The 21397-nt window shown below is 53.1% G+C and overlaps 3 non-coding genes and 1 pseudogene across 3 annotated transcripts; all 4 read left to right on the top strand.

The window, feature by feature from the left end:
- Nucleotides 1-3253: 3253 nt before the first annotated feature.
- Nucleotides 3254-3453, top strand: LOC142016245 (small nucleolar RNA U3; annotated as a pseudogene).
- A 4106-nt stretch (nt 3454-7559) lies between these two features.
- Nucleotides 7560-7641, top strand: TRNAS-AGA (transfer RNA serine (anticodon AGA)). Its single transcript has one exon. It is a non-coding gene; the product is annotated as a tRNA-Ser (tRNA).
- A 9803-nt stretch (nt 7642-17444) lies between these two features.
- Nucleotides 17445-17526, top strand: TRNAS-UGA (transfer RNA serine (anticodon UGA)). The gene has a single exon. It is a non-coding gene; the product is annotated as a tRNA-Ser (tRNA).
- Nucleotides 17527-21118: 3592 nt separating this feature from the next.
- Nucleotides 21119-21190, top strand: TRNAH-GUG (transfer RNA histidin (anticodon GUG)). The gene has a single exon. It is a non-coding gene; the product is annotated as a tRNA-His (tRNA).
- The last annotated feature ends 207 nt before the right edge of the window (nt 21191-21397 follow it).

The raw sequence follows: 21397 nt of genomic DNA, 5'->3' as shown, positions 1-21397 counted from the left end.
AGGTGTATTGGTGTCGTGATTGTGATCTGTGGTAGATGGTGGAAAGGCTTCTACCCCCCAGTGTCAGGGGTTCACATCACATCCCAGGCAGTTTCTTTCCCGCCTGGATATTGATTTTCTCAGCCAATACAGCAGCTCTCTCCCAGCTTGCACTGGTGTCTTGGACTTTGGTAGCACACGGCTGCTCTTGTTCTCTGATTTGGTGGAAGCAAAGACAGTACAAATGGATAATTCCATCCTCTTTGGAGTGTGGCAGAGGATTTTCTTCTCTTCATTTCTATCCTCCCCTGCCCAAGGAGGAGAGAAGAAAACTTTTCCCCAGCTGACTGTCCCCCTTCAGTGCTCTGCAGCTTCAGGGCTTTCTGCATTCGCTCCAGCTGTGCACTGGGCATGTACATGAGCTATGATTACCCAGGGGACGGTGAGAAATGTGGAGCTCGGTGCTCATCCGACTCACTTACACAAGGACAAGAGATGGAGAGTTCAAAAGTGTGATGGGAAAAGTGTCATTGAGAAGGGGAAGGTGATGGTTTGTGTTAAATAAACCTGGGGCTGCCGGAGGGGAGGTGGCAGCCTGGCTGGGGTGTCTGTGGCTGTCTGCAGGGCAGGCATGACGGTGACCCCCTGAACAGTATGGAACATACGTGCTATTGGGAGAAAGCTTTTGCACATGCTGGGGACAGGAGCGGAGCAGTCACTGAAGCAGGCAGCTTGTGCGCCATTACCTGTGCAGGGGCTCAGAGCTGGGTAGAGCAGTAAAGGTGGAACAAGCCTGCACTGCTGTGAGGAAGGGACACTGAGGCAGTCCTACTGAGGAGTTTAACTCAGATTGCAAGAGGCAGAGTCCTGAGCTCTGTGCTTTACACCAGAGGACCGGCTGCTTGTGTATAACTGACTGTTCTCTCCCCCAGCTTACACGCTGCACTCTGCCTTTAGGGCTTGTTTGCATCTGCTCCCTCTCCTGGGCCTGGCAGGGCTGTGACTGTGCTGCTGGACCTCCTGTGCACTGGGGATGGAGCCTGGGAACGCCACGTCTGCCTCTCCTAAGTGCTGTGAGTGCAACCAATGGCAAGAAGAGAATCCATTGAGGGTCTTGCATTTTGCTTTCCTGGTTTGTTGAAGGGGTCCCTGGGCTGTGGCAGGAAACATTGAGCAGATATGAACATTGTTGGTTGGAAGGTTTGTCTCTGTTTCTCCTCCTTGTGAGAAAGGCGAATTGGAGAAGCTGTTGCACCACTGCTACTGATGAAGTTTTTAGAAGTTCTTCGTGCCCTTTGCTTGCCCGTTCTTCGAAGGGAAACTTGCTGATGCACTGGCTCCTGTGAACACTTCATAAAAGCACCAAAACACCAGTGTGTATTTTCTGCAGTGTCGTGGTTAGCACATGGGTCTAACTTGTAACTAGTCGCTTGTTCTAAGCCAGGTAGAAACAGTCCTGCTTCCTCTTCTGTGGGGCCAGCTCATTTCTGGAAGAATCCTTAAGAGCTCTGCCTTCTTCCTCATTGGTTTTTTTTTTCCTTTCATGAAACTTTAATATCTAAGGATGGGGGAGAATATGATCCAATAAGAGCTCCCATCACTTGGGTGCTTGGTTGCCACCTCCTAGCAAAGATGATGATAGAAGAATTCCAACCCTCAGGGTGGCAAACTGGCAGTTTCTCCTTCATCCATTTCTTTTCATCTAATGTCGAAGCACGTCCCAGCATTAGGTCAGGGTGACTCTGTATAAAAACCTGCTGTGCTGAAGAACGGCTGTTTGGTGTTGAAAGAGTTGTGCTACAGTTGTGTATGGAAACTGTCTGCCTGACTCATAAAATATTAAAGATAATTAGTGGCTCAGGAGCATTCTTTCCAGCAGTGTCGAGATGGCTGCGTGGTCTAAGGTGCCAGATGTAAAATACTGTCTTTCCTTTCCCTGGATGTTCTGGCCTCCAGAAGGAAAGGTGGGTTCAAATCCATTTCCTGAGGCGAGTGGCTTTCTCCACATGCTGAACTGGCCTTGATTCAATGCCTCACCGAACAGCGCACCAGTGGTTGCTTTGGATTTCTGTTAGATCAGGGGCAAGAGTGAGGCAGAATTCAGATATGAACCTCTCGGGAGAGTGAAGGTGAACCTCCCACTCTGGCAGTGTGACCACACAGTCAACGGGCCAACACCCACCATCTGCACCAGGCTTCTCTTCTCTGCTCTGATAACTGCATGAATACCAGCTCTGTAATGCAGCACAGGAGACCAGAGTATTCACAGAATCACAGGCACATTCTCATGTTCCTCTGCTAACATCATTTATGCCATCATGTGCCAACAATGCCCGGGTGCTTTGTATATTGGACAGACTTCAAACTCTCTGCGACAAAGAGTTAATGGGAACAAAACAGACATCAAAACACTCCTGATCCACAAAACAGTTAGTCTACATTTTAATGGAGTGGGCCATTCTGTTAATGACTGAAGAGTTTGCGTCTTATTGAAAAAGAATTTTCAGTCTGCTTTGGAAAGAGAAACTGCTGAACTCTCTTTCATATTCAAATTCCACACAGTAACACTTGGTTTCAACCAGGATGCGAATTTTCTGGGACATTATAGGGGCTCTTTTGCATACTTGGTTTAATCTAATTCTTGACCCTCACCCCGCCCTGCCACTCTGCTCTCTTATTTGCTCACATTGATAGTTTTTTTCTGATTTGTCAACCTTGATTAGTGTTTTTGGTTCTCTGTGTCTAAAATATTGAGTCTGTTCTGGGCTAGCTCTGGTCTGAAGAAGTGGGTCTGTCCCACCAAAGCTCACCTCATAAATTCTTTTGTTAGTCTTTAAAATGCTACTTGACTGCTTTTTTGTTTTCATTTCAATTGGTGCCTGTTGATTTCAGTGCCTCTCTACTTTCCTTTTACATCACCTGCACAGCTGGCAAGAAGGAACTAACCTGTCAGAGTCCTCTGTGCCTGATACCTGTCACATGAGAGCCTGTAAGAAAAGTGGCAGATTGTGGAAGTAAAAGTGAGAGGGTTTGATTGACTCCAAAGGGCGCTGTATGCTAATCAGGAGGGGTGTGTCTGCAAACAGCCACATGCAACCACCTCTGATACACTGCGTCCCAAAGCGGGTGAATTGGGCTTCAGCGAAAGTGGTGGTTGATTTTAGACTTTTGTCCCTTAGTTGGAGGAGGGTGGAAGCAGCTGTTTGAAAACGTTCCCCATGGGCGGGAAACTTGTGCCTGTTCTGCTGGGTGTGCAGCTGAGGAGTATGTGTTTAAGACTGTACTTTTAGGGATCATTTCTGTAGTGTGTAGCTAGAGAAGTGCATGTGGGTGTTCTTGGTCTTACCAACAATGATGATGAATTGAAGTGTTCTCTTTTGAGCCTGAGATAAACAGGCAGTGCTGCTGTTTGTTCTTGATGATTGTTTTTGTTTTCTTTTGGAAGCAAGAAGAAGAGAACCTAGTCTGAGTGGTTGGTTTTTATTGTAAAGTTTAAAAGAAGTTTTTAGAGTGGGGAGAATTGTGTTAGCTGCTTTTGCATGAAATGTTCAGGAGCAGAGAGAGTGAAAATGGTGTTTAAAAGTTTCTGTTTCTTAGTCATTAAAAGAATTTTATTCTTTTTTGATATACACACACATTTCCTTTGTTACACTATGCTGCAATTTTCACGTGGGGACCTGGTTCTGCTTTTCTACCCTTTTCTCCGTGGCTGGCTGAATCTGAACCACAGAGTGATGTCAAAAGGCAAACTTTCCAAAGCCACCTTCTGACAGATCAGCTTTTGAAAGTGAGCGTCCGCACGCCCCAAGTGAAAGGAGATTGTGAGCCGCTCTTTGAAAAGACCAGGCCTTTGGTTTGCAAGGAAGCAGCCACATGTCACCGGGTGCTCTTTTGGGAGAAAAGGGGCAGAAAATGCCGTGGCTGCGCTAGCAAGGCAGATAAGCCCTTCTGGGGGCTGCAGCCTGGTGCTCCTTTAAAGGGCTCCTCCAAAACACACTCATTCTGCATATGCCAAGGGCTGGCTTGTACCCAGAGCACCAAGAACTCAACCACATGGAGAAGCCACTTGGTGGCACACAATGGCCCCCAGAGACTCCCCGATGCCCGACCCATCCAGACCATGGTCAGCCTGTAGGCACTGCTCCGAGCTGCCACCCTCCAGCAGCGAGTGATGGGACAGGCTGGTTCTGGGGGACTGGAATGACACCCGCTGGCCCCACAACTTCAGTATGACAAAGAGGCTATTTCTGGAGTTAAGTCATTGGCCGTGCCCTGCCCCCCAGCCCCATGACACACAGGTGCAGCGCACACTCCCCTTGCACAAGGGGGTAGCCATTGCTATGTGGAGGCTCACTACCCTGGACAGCCACCAGTCATTTGGCCATCAGTTGGGGGTGGGCAGGGCCACCATTGCGGCTGTTCTGCTGGAGGTAGGGCATGCTTGGGGCACCTCCCCACCATGGGGAGGAGGGCTACCAGGCAAGGGGGACCCTCAGAGACAGGGGAGAGGGACAGCGTGGGGTGTCTGGGGCCAGGTGGTGGGAGGGGAAGGGGATGCATGGAGCACCCCACCACGCACACATAGACATGTTCTCCCCACACACCATTCAGGTCTTCTGGGCAATCAAAAACAACCTACGTTACTGGGTTGTCCATGTCTGGGATCTGCAAGTCACCCTAATGGGGGCTCAGAAGCTGGACTTCCCCAAGTGCTTCAGAGCTCTGGATGGGACCCACATTGCTATCCAGGCCCCAGAATGCAGCACAGGCATCTTCATCAATTGCAAGGGGTACCATTTTGGGGTGCTCCAGACCTGCGTGGACACCAAGGGACGATTTGTGGCATTCTGGGTGGGTTTGTCTGGGTGAGCCCACAATGCCCGTATCTTCCAACTCATGGCTCTGCTGCAGCATGCAGGAGAAGACATCCATCCCAACCTGGGAGCTACCAAATGGGGACACCACTAGCCCTCCGATATAATGCCCAATGCCATTTACCCCTTGCATGAGTGGCTGAGTTGGCCCTACAGGGGACACACTGAGCCCAGCCAGGACATTTTTATTTAGTTCCTAAACTGGGCTTGCAATATTAGGTGGCTGAAGGGCACTTTCAGGGCCCCCTCAGGATACTGGAGATCATCCCGTGCAATGTACCAGATGTGGTGGGTACATGCCGCTCCCTCCACAACACCGTGGAGGTAAAGCAAGAGCTGTTCATGCAGGGGTGGGTTTTGGGTCTGGCCACGGCTCCAAGCAGCTGGCTGCTTTCCCATGCTGTCAGGCACAGAGGGTCAGGGTGCAGGTCAGGAAGTTCCTCTGGGAGGCCTTTGTGCGGGGGCCCATGTGACCCCCCAACATCCAGCCACCACCACAACTCCCTTCCCACACACCCAACTCTCGCTATCAACCCCACTCCCCAACACTCCCATACCCTCCCGGCCTCCCAATAGACACCAGGGACAGGGAGTGTTGCTAAGGAAAGTATTTCATGAAACTCTGGCAATGGATTCCAAACTGCATAAACAGAACAGTAAACGATTGACAAGAGGGATGGGGGACTATAGACAATGGGGTCCTGGGGTGGGCAGTGGGGGCAATGGAACTTAGAGGAGGTCTTGGAGAGGGGGTGGGGTAACAGAACTCAGAAAGGGATCTGAGGAGCGGGTGGGAGGCCACAGTCCATATTCTCACAAGGGCTGGGATGGAGCTTGGACCATCAGGAGGTAGGGACAAGGAAGGGGTCCAGTGGGCTCAGGCTTGGGCTCACTGGGGGCTACAGGAAGGGAGGGAGGGGATGGGGGAAGGCTGGGTGGGAGCAGGGCAGCAATGTCAGGGACTGTGGGTGGAGGGGTGGGGGGAACTGTGGGACACTGTGAGGGACATGTGGAGGGAGGAGCTGCAGGGGCTGTGGGAGGGACTGGTGATGGGGTGGGAGGCTGAGCCAGGTATGTGGTCACAGCCTGTGTGAGGGTGTCCAGGCTGCCTGCCACCCAACCCCAGGCCTCCTGCTCCATCACCAGCCTCTCCTGCATGACAGCAGTCACGTCCTGCAGGGTGGTGTGAGCAGTGACAGCAGCAGCTTCCTCCTCCCCACAGTGGCACCATCACATGCCCCAGCACTGGCCCCATGTGGGCGCTCTTAGGGGTGCAGTTCCAGCCCCCTCGCCCTCTGGTGTGGGCCTTTCTGGCTTGTGTACAGGCCTTGTCTGGCCCCTGGATGGTGCAGCTCTGGAGACAGAAGGGGACCCAGGGAAAGGCCATCAGTACCATGACCTGGCCCTGGGGGCTGTGTGCCCCCCTCCACCTTGTCCCCCCATCTGGCCCGGGGTCCCTGAGGGATCTGTGTGGCTGGGGGGTCCCTGCGAGGGTGGGACATATGCGGTGTAGGTCAGCCTCCCTCCCTGGGCATGCAGCCTGTGGTGCTGTCCACAGGGCCAGGTGCTGAGTGTTGCATGAGGCCCCCATTGAGGCTCAGGGAGCACAGCCATGTGGGGTGCATCCAGACTGGAGCTGGTGGCTGTGTGAGTGGGCCACTGCTGGCCTCCCCTCCCCTTGTGCCAGGCGTCCAACATGCACGAAACCTACCTTGGTGTCCCTAGAGGAACTGAAGGGAGGCCCAGGTGGAGAGGGCCCAGATGGAGACCTCTCAGGACACAGAGATGATGAGGACCCCATTGCTGGAACCCCTGTCATGGCTCTGGGCTTCTGTTCCTGTGCCTGTTGGGTGGGAGCTGCTGCCTGCTACTGGTCCTGACACCTCCTGCAGCCCCCTGGCAAGCGCCATCTGACCTTGTGGTTTGTAGGACGTGGGTGGTCAGTGCGGCCTCCTTGGGTCCCAGGCGGCCGTTGAGCTCCTGGAAGTGGGGCAGGTAGCGGCCACTGCCCCTCGAGTGGCTGGCCTCATCCTGGGCCTGGCAGTCGGCCTGCCACAGTTCCTTCACTTTTCTCCCCAGTAGTTCAGCTGTTCAGGTGGGGTGACCCTCAGAGCTCAGGCCAGAGAACAGGTGGCTGAAGGCTGCAGCATACTGGCACCAGCCAGTCATGTGGAGCAGCAGCTCCTCATTCCCCAGTGTCAGAAGTCCTTAAACTCAGTCTCACTCCAGGAGGGGCCCTCGTCTGCGTCCCCTGGCTGGGCTCCTGACACACCTCAGATGGGTTGAAGGGGGGTCTGGGGGATACAGGGCTGTGGTCAATGGCCATGGATTGCCCCATGGAACTTTCACTGGGGCAGAATGATCCCCCTCCCCCACCATCTGCTGCCCGAGGGCCACAGTTCCCTCTAATGTTCCCTAGGGACATAGAATACATTTTGCTCTGTGCACCAAGGCCTGGGCAGATGTGCACCTCCAAGAGAAACACCGGCTGCTGCCTGTGGGGCTCTGCTAATTAGCTGGGCAGCACCTGCATCTCTCCTGAGCAGCCGCCCAAGCACACAGCTTCCAGGGACACTGCCGGGGCCGGGGCTGAGGAAAGGGGAGGGCAGCAAACCCCAGCAGCTGTCTGGCAGTGTTCCTGACCAGCCTCGGCCCACCGAGCATTCACCAGGGCCTCTGGCCTGGGGGGGCAGAGACAGTCTCACAGCTGTGATGGCCGAGTGGTTAAGGCGTTGGACTAGAAATCCAATAGGGTTTCTCTGCGCAGGTTCAGTTCCTCCTCACAGCGGGTGCTGTGTTTTAGCCACATCCTGGAACCAGGACAATACAGCAGCACAGGCCCTGAGACACTGCGCAGGGGCTGTCTGTGACCAGTGTGTGCAAGAGGTGAGGGGAGTCTGTGCCTGGGGGAAATGCTGACCCTGGGGCATGGTCACTGCTCTGGCTGCTGCTGGGCCCAGCCTGTCTCCTACGTCAGCCTGACAGTGTGACACTCACCTGTTTAATGCCCTGGCAAGGACTGGGCAGCCCTGGTTCAGCTGCAGCCAGAGATAGGGCAGCTGCCTCTAAGGGAAGGGCCTGTTCCCAAGGCTGGCTCAGGGGCTCTGGTCTCTCCCAGCTCCTGAGCTGTGCAGTACACAGCTGGGAAAGGGACAGACACTTGCCCAAGGGGAATGAAAGTCACAATCTCCTCTCTGCCCCAACAGCAATAGACTGATCTACACAACCAGACACAGGCCAGCATCCCTTCCTATGGTTCTCCCACAGGTTGTGGGGACCAGCTTAGTGCAGGGCCAAAAAGGGGGCACAGCATAAAAACTGTCATCACCCCTTTTCTGGGGCAGCCGCCACAGCTGGGAGACCCCGGCTCCTCTGCTCTCTGGGGCAGAGTCAGTGATGCTCCTTTGCATACCCACAATGCATTGCGTGGTGTGTCCAGAGTCCCTCATCCATGCGCTGCCTTTGCTCCTGGAGCCCCTGGTTCTGGTGCTGAAATTTGGCTGGAAGCACCTCTGGGTAATGGACTGCACAAAGGGGAGGCTTTGCGAGTTGTCTGTGGGGGCCCTGTGATGTGAGAAGAACTTGCTTTCCCCCAGCTCCAGCTCCTTCAGTGGGTTTGGTGTATAATTTCTTCCTTGTTTTTTTTTTTTTTTTTTCTTCTCTCTCTCTCGTCTGTTTGAAAAAATGTCTCTGCAAAGAGACGTGTGAGAATTTTTACCTGGTTTGTGTTTCATGTGTGTTAACAATTTGAGTTTTATGTATATGCTCTTGAATGTTTCATGCCGTTTTTTCCAAATGTATTTGATGTGCTGTGTGGATGAATCTGTGATTTTATTGAATTTTTTGTGTGCTGCATAATTTTTGCCCTTTTAAGGTGTGGGTCGCTGTCTTCTGGAGCAGCAGGGTGGATAGATTGTAGGTTGAGGGCTCTATAGCCGTGTCTACACATGCACACTACTTCGAAGTAGCGGCACTAACTTCGAAATAGCGCCTGTCACAGCTACACGCGTCGGGGGCTATTTCGAACTTATCTTGGATGTTAGGCGGCGAGACGTCGAAGTCGCTAACCTCATGAGGGGATCGGAATAGCGCCCTACTTCGACGTTCAATGTTGAAGTAGGGACCGTGTAGTCATTGCGCGTCCCGCAACTTCAAAATAGCGGGGTCTGCCGTGGCAGCCATCAGCTGGGGGGTTGAGAGATGCTCTCTCTCCAGCCCCTGCGGGGCTCTATGGTCACCGTGTGCAGCAGCCCTTAGACCAGGGCTTCTGGCTGCTGCTGCTGCAGCTGGGGATCCATGCTGCAGGCACAAGGTCTGCAACCAGTTGTCGGCTCTGTGGATCTTGTGTTGTTTAGTGCAACAGTGTCTGGGAGGGGCCCTTTAAGGGAGCAGCTTGCTGTTGAGTCAGCCCTGTGACCCTGTCTGCAGCTGTGCCTGGCACCCTTATTTCAATGTGTGGTACTTTGGCGTGTAGATGTTCCCTCGCAACGCGTATTTCAATGTGGTGCTGCGCAACGTCGAAGTTGAACATGGACGTTGCCAGCCCTGGAGGACGTGTAGACGTTATTCATCGAAATAGCCTATTTCGATGTTGCTACATCGAAATAAGCTACTTCGATGTAGGCTTCACGTGTAGACGTAGCCTATCTGTGTCAAAAGAGACACATTGTAAAAGAAGCCAGAGGGTTCTTTCTTTTCAGGAGAATGAGGCACTTTCTTGCACAGAGAACAGCTGTTATGTAAAAGTACAACAAAAGACAGAACCATCTGCTTCCCACCTGAGGCAACTCCCCCAGCCTTTTCCAATGTGGTCTTCTTGAACATTTTACATTCCTCTAATGCTGCCCTGACTGCACTTGTATCGAGGGCCAAAAGGAAAAGCCCATTTTACCAGCAGAAGTTGGATGACCATCAGGCTCTTAATCTGGCAGTGCCGGGCTCAAGCCCTTCTCTGGGCAGCTGGCTGTTAATTTGCTTTGTGCCCCTGGAGCCCAAAGAGTCCTGCCTACAGCTGGAGCAGTGGTCCAGGCTCCAGACTGGGGGGTGATGCCCTAGAAAGGAAAACTCACTGGAAATCTTCCATGGTCGTACCGTGCTGAGTACTCTGCACTGTAGCTGCAGAAACCTTGGTTCAAATCCAAGTCATGACAGTAATAGCACAGGGCTGGTACCGCTTTTATTTTCCCCTAAAGGGCGGTGAAGCACTGCTATGCGTTACCTGAAGAGGTGCTGAAAACTCCATCCCTGGAGGTTTTTAAGCCCTGGCTTGACAAAGCCCTGGCTGGGATGATTTAGTTGGGGTTGCTCCTGCTTTGGGGAGGAGGCTGAACTCAATGATCTCCTGAGGTCCCTTCCAGCCCCAGGATTCTGTGGTTCTAAGCCCATAGCCACAGGAATGGGCCTGGAAAGCAGATTATCTGTCTAGTGGAAGCTTTGTGGGCCCAGGTGCTGAGAAAGCCCCGGGCAGAGAGAGGGAGACCTGGGAGACACAGGATCTGCAGAGAAGCAATAAGGACACAGTCCATGCTGCCAGCTGAGGGTGAGAGGTGCCCAGAGGGCAATGCCAGCCAGCCCCAAAGGGTAAGGGGCCAGTGGGGAGGTCTGGAGCCATTGTTCAGGGCTCTGCTTCCTGCAGTCTGAGTTCAATGTCAGAAGCACCTCCTGGGGCTGCCTTACTGAGGCACAGCCCTAAAGCTCTCTGAGCTGCTTCCCTCTCCTGTCCTGCACAAGAGTGAGTGGGGTGACTGGCGCCTGGTGGAGCCAGGTCTTTCGCCCAGCCAGATGGAAGGGTTCAGGCGATCGGTTGGTGCGCTGGAACTTGGCAGTGTGCCCAGAGCTCCCTGGAGTCCTGATGCTGGTGTGATCTTGTGAGCCTGGGGCAGCCCTCCCTGGAAATGCCGTGTCTCTCCTGCTGAAGGTTCTGGTGCAGTGAGAAGTGATTTAAACTCCCCACTCGCATGTACACAGCGCTCTTCTGACCCCAATAGGCCCCCTGCCGCCCATCCCTGCAGTGTGGGAAACAAAAGTTTATGACCAAGAGAAAACAAAGGAACAGGACGGGAGGTGTTACAAGGCAGGTCACAGGCATACAAAGCTTTCAGAAGCCTTCTTCCATGCTGTGCTGGGGAGTTAGCAGGCCTGAAAGTCCCTCTGCAACACACCCCCAGCTGGGGTGGGTCATTCAGTGCTTTTCTCAGAGCTCTGATTGTACAAAGGTGACCCCAGAGGGAAGAAGCAGAAACCTGGGATAGATGCAGCCTCCCTCTGACCTTCCTGGTGCCACGTGGCTTGTGTTTCCTCTGTCCCAGCCACAAGCTGCCCAGCGTGTAGCCTGGAAGGCTCAGGGTTATGTGCATGGACATGGCCAAACCGACCTGCTGAGCCTTCAGCTGTTCCCCTTGTTTTCCCAATGGGCCAACAAGATAGCAGGCGGTACAGGATGAGCCATCAAGCAGGCCAGGCAGCCTTCCAGGCCAAGCCACCCGAGCCATTGGCTGCCCAAGCCCCACCCTGCTGGGGCCAGCCACCCACCCTCTAGCCTGAGCTGCCCGAGCCCCACACTGCCAGTAAGTTTCCCACCCTGTCAGAATGGCCCTTCTTTTGCTCCTATATGTATGACCTTCAATTGGGCTGTACAGAAACACATATTTCATTGCACTTTGTTCATCAAGGTGTCCAGATTGGTTTGGGTTAGTGACCTGTCTGTCCCCTTCATTGTTTACTGCTCCCGCAGTCTTTGCCTGCGTCTACACTACAAAAATAACCATGAAGTTAAGTATGGACACACACCAGACAGCGAAGCTGGGCACTTCTCCATCCCCAGGAATAGAGTAAAGACTTTGACGTTAGCTCCCAAAGGGCAAATGTGTGTAGACTCTCTGCTGCCTACTTCGAAGTCGCGCCTAACTTGGAAGTTAACTCTGAAGTTAGTTTCTAGTGCGGATTCACCCTTTGTGTCCTCTCTTAACTTGGTCCATAATAACTTGATGTTGCCTTCCAGGTCACGCCTAAAAATGTTACATAGCGGTGAGTCAAGAGTCCCTGTAACGCCTCATGAGAAACACCATCAGCTTGAGTAGGACTCCCTGTTTACACTTACATTTTGAAACCAATTGGTGAGACAGTTCTTTTAATCCATGTCGTGTGTGTTGTGTTTATATTGGATCATTCTCGGTTCTTAATCAAAATGTTGTGTGGTGCCAAGGCAAGTGCTTTACACCAGAATAAGTCAATTGTATCAACTCTATGATGTTATTCAACCAGCTTTGTAATCTGCTGAAAATCTCAGGTTAGCTTCACAGGAGCTGTTCTCCACAAACCCATGTGATTAGCATTATCTTCCTGTCATTTTTTTATCAAGTCCCATACCAGAAGCTCCATTATTTTTCCTGAAATCAGGTTCTGGCAAACAGGCCTATAACTACCCAGTTCAGTCTGTTTTCCCTGTTTAAACATTGGCACATTCACTTTCTTCCAGTTCCTCACAATCAACATTCATAGTTCAGCAGACTCCTTGGCTAGCTCTTTTAAAACTCTTGGATCCTTTCAGATTTGCTGCATTTAAAATGTCTAAACTTAGTAGCAACAAGGTGGGCAAAGTAAGAGCTTTTATTGAATGAATGGATGCTCCTGTCATGAGTGCAGGGGACTGGACTAGATGTCCTCTCGAGGTTCCCTTCAGTTCTGTGATTCTGTGTTGGTGAAAGAGACAAGCTTACGCACAAAACTTCATGTTTTTCTCCATTTCAATCAATAATAGACCAATACTGATTCTTTTTTATCTTAAAATGCTTAAATAACTCCATCTTATTGTCCTTAAATTTGCTGCCCATAGAGTTTTCTCCTGTGTCCTTTTGCTTCTATTATCAATTTTCTATCATTCTGCCATCTGATTTCTATTTATTGCTATCAGTTCTTCTCCAGGCGGTTGCTCGTGTCCATTCAGTGGAGATGTGTGTGTGCTTGCTGCATGCGCAGGTGCAGCTGGTGCACCGAAGGTAGCTGGCCCATACAGGAGGTGCCCCTCCACAGAAATGTCAAAGCGTTACAGGTGGTTCACAGGGCGTGTGAGATCTTCCGCCCTCACCTTGCAGGTAAAGTGGTTTGGGTCTTCATGGACAATACAGCCATGATGTTTTATGTCAAGCACCAAGGGGGAGCTCAGTCCAGAGGGCTCCGTCAGGAGGCCGTCCGTCTCTGAGCCTGCTGCGCCCAGCACGGCGGTCACTGGGAAGCCGGCCATCTCCGGGTGCGAGGAGTTCCTTGGCTGACCCGCTGGCAGACAGTTCTCCTCTCCTGGGCTCTGAGATGGCCCTATTGTTCTGGACTGTCTGAGGTCACCGTCTCCCCACCGCCTTTAACCAATCAGCTAAGGTCCTTCAACAGGCCCTTGTGATGTCACTGCCACACCCACCCCTGCCCTGCAGGGCTCATGTCCTGCCCCTGGCAGACCCTTGTGTAAACACCCCCTAAGGATCTGGAGCAAAAAAGGCACATAAGAAACCCAACAACTGCTCCAATCCTCAGTGCCCTCTGGGCTGCAACTCCCACTGCCTTTATGTCTGTGCTGGGGAGCTGGAAGGTGTTGCTCTGGGCAGTCCATGTTGGTCAGCCCCACCAAAGCTCATCACTTCATCAATTATTTCACTTGTCTTTAAAGTGCCATAGGGCTGTTGTTTGGTTTAAGATACAGACTAACACAGCGACTTCCAGTCACCAAAGAGCACTCCTGAGAGAGGGGCACCCTGGCTTAGCTGATTACCATATCTACCGCATAAGGAGGAGATCTGGGGTTTAATCCCTAGTGGTGTCTTGTTCTATGTGTAACCCTTCTATTAATGCCAGATGCCTGCCAGAAGGGCCCAGTTCAACTCTTGTGGGGTTTTCCTGTCAAGGATACAACCAACTGGCTCGAGCCCCCACCCAGTGGCCTGGGACAATTTCACCCCCCCCCCGCCCACCGCTGGGTGCCTGTAAGGCTGTTTCTTCCCCCCCCCCGCCCCACCCCGCCCCGTCACAAGCACAGAGTCTGAGATAGAAATGGCTTGTTTAATGACCATAACCTACCCCAAGGTTACAGTGACAGACGCAGTGTATCTAAGCAAAGAAGAGACAAACCCCCTTCACCCAGATCCCATCCCCATATGCAGTAGAACCCAGTCTCTTGCTGGGGCTCTTGGCCCTTTACCCCACACACAGTTACAGGGTGAACCTTCTGCGGTGCAGTCCCAAACCCAGAGCCCGCAGATACATCACCAGGGCAGTACTAGCTGTCCACTTGTCTGCAGCCTCCCCTTCCTGCCACCAGCCACAGCCCACACTCGTCCAATGCCGCTTCTCCTACCAGCTGCCCACCAGTTGCCCTTGTCCCCTGCTGCTCCTACCAGCTGCCCACCCGCTGCTCTCATTCCTGCCTGCCAATCACCATCATCACTCTCAACCCCACTGCTTGGGATCACCCTAAGACAGAACCCTGTGATTCCAGCTCTGCAGGGCCTCAGCTGCCAGTCTGTGATTCCAGCTCTTCATAGTTCTCATATGAGGTTTCATAAACATCCTAGTATCCAACTCTACCTTTGAACAGATAAAAAGAATTAGTCAAAACAAGCTTATAACTATATGGCCAAAACATAAGCAAGACCATGGCCTTGAACAAGCTAACTCTATCATTACCCTTCCTCTTCTTTTTTACAATGCTTTAAACCAGGGAGCCCTGTGTAATCAATGTCTGACACAGCTATGGCGACTGCCCTGTCCCCCACAACAACCCAGAGCATTGGCGAGAGCTCACAGCTCCCACACTGAGTGTCAGCTTCAATTGTGATTTTACAACTACATGTTTACAATAGACCAAATCTCATGGCTGACTTGCTACCCATTAGGCTTTGCCTGAAAAGGTATCACACATGCACACCTTTGCATTCTCATGCAAATGATCTCTGGGAGACACATTCCTCCCAGCCTTCAGCAGCCTTGTGTTCCTGCTGCCACATTCCTGACATATGTATTCCCTAAAGTTCTCCTATGCTTGGCAGGGGAACAGAGGAGACCCCCCTTGCAAGCCCAGCCCATGATGGGGCAGGAAAAGGCTGATGAGAGAGGAGGGGTGGAGAGAATCCAATTGCAGCCTGGAGCTTGGGAAAAGGCGTCTGTGACAGCTGCTTGGAAGATGGCAACCTCTGCAGGTGGGGCAGGGCAGGACAAGAAGGGTCACTCTCCTCCCGTGTCCCTTTGTCACTGACAAAACCCAAATGAGTTGGGGGAAAAGTCCCAGCAAGGCACTGTGGCTCCCCTGGCCGTGCACCTGCCAGGCAAATGGAGGGGAGGGAACCAGCACTCACTGGTGCCTGGCCAAATATTTCTGGCAGCCTCTCAGCTGTTTTGCAGAACCACTGGGCTGTGCTGGAGAGTTCAGAGAGGGGGGAGCTGTTCCAGTGGTTCCCAGGGGTGGGGCACCCAGGGCCAGGGCTGTCCCTGAAACCCCTTCACCTGTTGCCTCTGCAGAGCGGAAAGGGAAACCCTGAGACACGGCCCTGGGGCAAGGCCTGGAGCAAAGCTCCCTCCTCCCCTCCCTCTGCTTCGATCGTAACCCTGGAAGAGAGAGATACGAGCGGCACATCTCGCCCAGCACTGCTCAGAATGAAGGGAACTGCCTCTTCTCTCACCCACCCCAGGCAAAACCCTCCCTGCCAGCCTCTTGCTCCTGGCCACAGCCTTCTATCTGGTCCGGCCAAGTGCCACCTCCCCCACCCCCACCCATTCAGGAGGTGACTGTGCTGGGCCTTCTCCTGGGCTGCTGCTCACACAGCAGGGAGCCATGGAAGGAAACAGTGAGGGAGGCATCGGACACCAACGGGCGCTGAGCCCATGGTTGATTATGATGGTGATGATGATGCCAAGAGCCTCCCTCGTGTGTTCCCTCAGCAGCCGCACACCCACCTTTCTGGGCAGGAAAAGAGCACCAGAAATTGGTGATACCCCAACAATGAACATCTACCCCACATAATTGGCTACCCCTGGCCTCTTCCAGGCTGGTATTTACCTGGATGGAGCTGGAGTTCCCCATGGCTGTCTGCACCCAGCCAGGAGGGACAACACCACTCAGGATCCCGTCTCCACTTTACCCCAAGGCCTGGCACTTGGTGAGCATGTTCAGAGCAGCCTGCAGGCGAGAGGCCATGAGCAGAGACAGCAGAGTGTGGGGGCGGGAATGAGCCCTGTCGAAACGACCTGCCCTTCCCAGGGGAGGGATGGGACAGACAGACACCGAGGCATGTGCGGATCAGCACCGCCAATGAACACACACACTGCCAGCTGGGCGCGCTCTGCTAATCAGCTGGGCGGCATTTGAATTGCTCCTGGGTGGTGACCCAAGCGCTCAGCCTGTAGGAAACACTCGTGTGAAGAAAACGCTCGTGTGAGCTGCATTCTCTGATGCGCTGTGCGAGGACAGCAAGCCACAGAGATGCGGGTGTAGCAGCACTTTGATGAGCCGCTGACGTTGAGGCCTCGAGTGATCAGAGACCGGTAAGCGCACCTGAGAGCATTGCTGGTGCTGCTCTCAGTTCTGCAGGAGCTGGGTGTGGAGGGGAAAGTGGAAATGTGACATCGATGCTCCTTTGGGTTCCCCCAGAGCTGCACCAGGTGCAGCAAGGATCTGGCCCCTTGCATTGAGTGGGGGATGGTCTCTAAATGGGGAAAGTCCACCTGTCGGAGGAGGCAGAGTTCATAGTTCTGCAGTGGTGTTTCCCTGAGCTGAGACTGGCTACAGACAGAATTTCAGTCTCTTGCTTATTTAATTCTATGACTTTTCTCCGAGGCATTTTCAGAGCTGGAGCTCAGGAGGGTGTTTGTGCCCTGCCTTGCATAGAGAACCAGCCCTGACGGGAGAGCGGCTGCACATGAGGTCGCTGTGGTGTCTCTGGCACATGTACATTGTCGCTGCACAGCCCAGGCTGACCATTTAATCCTTGTTTTGTTTGGCTCCATGTGTGGGATCTCTAGAAATGCTGCCGTTGACATTCAAAGGAGGCCATTGGGAGAAGTTCCACCTGGGGAGAGATGTGAGGGAAGGATAACAAAGGAAGTGATTCCACTGTGAGAAGTGTACCTAGGTGCCGGCTTTTGGAAACCTGCTGAGCGTAAATGAAAATGTTCTTCTATTTGCACCTTGTGGCAACAATATTTTCTGAATTAGAAAGCTGTGATTTTTCCGATTTTACATTGAACTTTAGCCGGGGCAGCATGATCCCCCTCCCCCACCATCTGCTGCCCCAGGGCCACAGTTCCCTCGAATGCTCCCTGGGGATGTAGAATACATTTTCCTCTGTGCACCAAGGCCTGGGCAGATGTGCACCTCCAAGAGAAACACCGGCTGCTGCCTGTGGGGCTCTGCTAATTAGCCAGGCAGCACCTGCATCTTTCCTGAGCAGCCACCCAAGCACACAGCTTCCAGGGACACTGCCGGGGCCAGGGCTGAGGAAAGGGGAGGGCAGCAAACCCCACCAGCTGTCTGGCAGTGTTCCTGACCAGCCTCAGCCCACTGAGCATTCACCAGGGTCTCTGGCCTGGGGGGCAGAGAAAAGTTGCACAGCTGTGATGGCTGAGTGGTTAAGGTGTTGGACTTGAAATCCAATGGGGTTTCCTTGTGCAGGTTCAAATGCTGCTCACAGCGAGGGCTGTGTTTTAGCCACATCCTGTAACCAGGACAACACAGCAGCACACACCCTGAGACACGGCCCAGGGGCTGTCTGTGACCAGTGTGTGTAAGAGGGCAGGGGAGTCTGTGGTGGGGTCACTGCTGTGGCTGCTGCTGGGCCCAGCTGAAGGCTCAGCAGGTCTCTTTGGCCATGCCCATGCGCATAACCCTGAGGCTTCCAGGCTACATGCTGGGCAGCTTGTGGCTGGGACAGAGGAAACACAAGCCACATATCACCAGGAAGGTCAGAGGGAGGCTGCATCTGTCCCAGGTTTCTGCTTCTTCCATCTGGGGTCACCTTTCTACAATCAGAGCTCTGAGAAAAGCACTGAATGACCTGCCCCAGCTGGGGGTGTGTTGTAGAGGGAATATCAGGCCTGCAAACTCCCCAGCACGGCGTGGAAGAAGGCTTCTGGAGGCTTTGTATGTCTGTGCCCTGCCTTGTAACACCTCCCGTCCTGTTCCTTTGTTTTCTCTTGGTCACAAACTTTTGTTTCCCACACTGCAGGGGTGGGCGGCAGGGGGCCTATTGGGGTCAGAAGAGCGCTCTGGACATCTGAGTGGGGAGTTGAAATCACTTCTCACTGCACCAGAGCCTTCAGCAGGAGAGACACGGCATTTCCAGGGAGGGCCGCCCCAGGCTCACAAGATCACACCAGCATCAGGACTCCAGGGAGCTCTGGGCACACTGCCAAGTTCCAGGGCACCAACCGATCGCCTGAACCCTTCCATCTGTCTGGCCCAAAGACCTGGCTCCAACAGGCGCCAGTCACCCCACTCACTCTCGTGCAGGACAGGAGAGGGAAGCAGCTCAGAGTGCTTTAGGGCTGTGCCTCAGTAAGGCAGCCCCAGGAGGTGCCGCTGACATTGAACTCAGACTGCAGGAAGCAAAGCCCTGAACAATGGCTCCAGACCTCCCCACCTGCCCCTTACCCTTTGGGGCTGGCTGAAATTGCCCCTTGGACACCTCTCACCCTCAGCTGGCAGCATGGACTGTGTCCTCATTGCTTCTCTGCAGATCCTGTGTCTCCCAGGACTCCCTCTCTCTGCCCGGGGCTTTCTCAGCACCTGGCCCCACAAAGCTTCCACCAGACAGACCCTGTGTTTTCCAGGCCCATTCCTGTGGCTATGGGCTTAGAACCACAGAAACCCGGGGCTGGAAGGGACCTGAGGAGATCATTGAGTTCAGCCTCCTCCCCAAAGCAGGAGCAACCCCAACTAAATCATCCCAGCCAGGGCTTTGTCAAGCCAGGGCTTAAAAACCTCCAGGGATGGAGATTTCACCACCTCTTCAGGTAACGCATTGCAGTGCTTCACCGCCCTTTTGGGGAAAATAAAAGCAGTACCAGCCCTGAGCTGGGCTATCACTGCCATGACTTGGATTCGAACCAAGGTTTCTGCAGCCACAGTGAAGAGTACTAATCACATGGCCAGCTGGGGAAGCTTTTTAGTGAGCTTTCCTTTCTAGGGCATGTAGCTTTTGTCTGGCCCTGTCGACTTGTTTTTTTACTTCTCCTGGTAGGTAATTCAGGTTTATGAACATTTGGTAAAGTTCTTGTAGTTTTTGGTCTCTGTCATTTGGACCAGAGCAAATGCGATTGTACCTAAGAGCTTGACTGTAAACAATGGATCTAGCCACGTGTGCAGGATGGAAGCTAGAAGGGTGTAGATAAGTATAGCGATCAGTAGGTTTTCGATACAGTGTGGTACTGATCAGGCCATCCTTGATTCGTACTGTAGTGTGCAGGAAATGTATCTCTTGCATGTTGTAATCGAGGCATAAGTTGATGGTGGGGTGCAGATTATCAAAGTCTCTGTGGTGGCCGGGGCTGAAGAAAGGGGAGGGCAGTAAACCCCACCAGCTGTCCGGCAGTGTTCCTTACCAGCCTCGGCCCACCGAGCATTCACCAGGGTCTCTGGCCTGGGGGGGCAGAGGTGACCTCACAGCTGTGATGGTCAAGTGGTTAAGGTGTTGGACTAGAAATCCAGTAGGTTCCAATCCTGCTCACAGCGGGGGCTGTGTTTTAGCCACATCCTGTAAGCAGGACACTACAGCAGCACACACCCTGAGACACTGCCCAGGGGCTGTCTGTGACCAGTGTGTGGAAGAGGCCAGGGGAGTCTGTGCCTGGGGGAAATGCTGACCCTGGGGTGTGGTCACTGCTCTGGCTGCTGCTGGGCCCAGCCTGTCTCCTATGTCAGCCCAACAGTGCTGCACTCACCTGTGTAATGCCCTGGCAAGGAGTGGGCAGCCCTGGTTCAGCTGCAGCCAGTGATAGGGCAGCTGCCTCTAAGGGAAGGGCCTGTTCCCAAGGCTGGTTCAGGGGCTCTGGTCTCTCCCAGCTCCTGAGCTGTGCAGTACACAGCTGGGAAAGGGACAGACACTTGCCCAAGGGGGAATGAATGTCACAATCTCCTCTCTGCCCCAACAGCAATAGACTGATCTACACAACCAGACACAGGCCAGCATCCCTTCCTATGGTTCTCCCACAGGTTGTGGGGACCAGCTTAGTGCAGGGCCAAAAAGGGGGCACAGCATAAAAACTGTCATCACCCCCGTTCTAGGGGCAGCCGCCACAGCTGGGAGACCCCGGCTCCTCTGCTCTCTGGGGCAGAGTCAGTGATGCTCCTTTGCATACCCACAATGCATTGCGTGGTGTGTCCAGAGTCCCTCATCCACGCGCTGCCTTTGCTCCTGCAGCCTCTGGTTCTGGGGCCGAAATTCGGCTGGAAGCACCTCTGGGCAATGGGCTGCACAAAGGGGAGGCTTTGTGGGTTGTCTGCGTCATCACTGTGATGTGAGAAGAATTTGCTTTCCTCCAGCTCCTTTCTTTCTTGCTTGTATAATTTTTGTCTGTTTGTTTATAAAGCTGTCTGTGCAAAGAGGCATGTGAGAATTTTTATCCAGTTTGTGGCTGACGTGTGTTAATAGCTTGATTTTTATGTGTATTTCCTTGAATGTTTCTTGCTGTTTAACACCATTTTTTTCAAATGTACTTGCTGTGCTGTGTGGATGATTCTGTGATTTTATTAAACTTTTCGTGTGTTGTATAATTTTTGCTCTTTTAAGCTGTGGGTCACTGTGTTCTGGAGGACGAGGGTGGGTAGGTAGTAGGCTGAGGGCTCTATTTGCGTCAAAGGAGACACATTGTAAAAAGCCAGAGGGTTCTCTCTTTCCAGAAGAATGAGGCACTTTCTAGCACAGAGAACGTGTGTTATGTAGAAGTGCAGCAAAAGACAGAACCACCTGCTTCCCACCTGAGGCAACTCCCCCAGCCCTTTCCAATGTGGGCGTCTTTAACATTGTACATTCCTCTAATGCTGCCCTGACTGCACTTGTATCGAGGGCCAAAAGGAAAAGCCCCTTTTACCAGCACAAGTGGGATGACCATCAGGCTCTTTATCTGGCAGTGCTGGGCTGAAGCCCGTCTGTGGGCAGCTGGCTGTTAATTTGCCTTGTGCCCCTGGAGCCCAAAGAGTCCTGCCTGCAGCTGGAGCAGTGGCCCAGGTCCCAGACTGTGGGGTGATGCCCTCGAATGGAAAGCTCACAAGAAGGCTTCTCCAGCTGGCCATGATCGTACAGTGGTTAGTACTCTGCACTGTGGCTGCAGAAACCTTGGTTCAAATCCAAGTCATGGCAGTGATAGCCCAGCACAGGGCTGCTACTGCTTTTATTTTCCCCAAAAGGGCGGTGAAGCCCTGCAGAGCGTTACCTGAAGAGGTGGTGAAATCTCCATCCCTGGAGGTTTTTTAGCCCTGGCTTGACAAAGCCCTGGCTGGGATGATTTAGTTGGGGTTGCTCCTGCTTTGGGGAGGAGGCTGGACTCAATGATCTCCTGAGGTCCCT

Source organism: Carettochelys insculpta, chromosome 7 (assembly GCF_033958435.1).
Source record: "Carettochelys insculpta isolate YL-2023 chromosome 7, ASM3395843v1, whole genome shotgun sequence".
In the NCBI taxonomy this organism is placed as follows: Eukaryota; Metazoa; Chordata; order Testudines; family Carettochelyidae; genus Carettochelys; species Carettochelys insculpta.
This window is presented reverse-complemented; position numbering and strand designations above follow the sequence as displayed.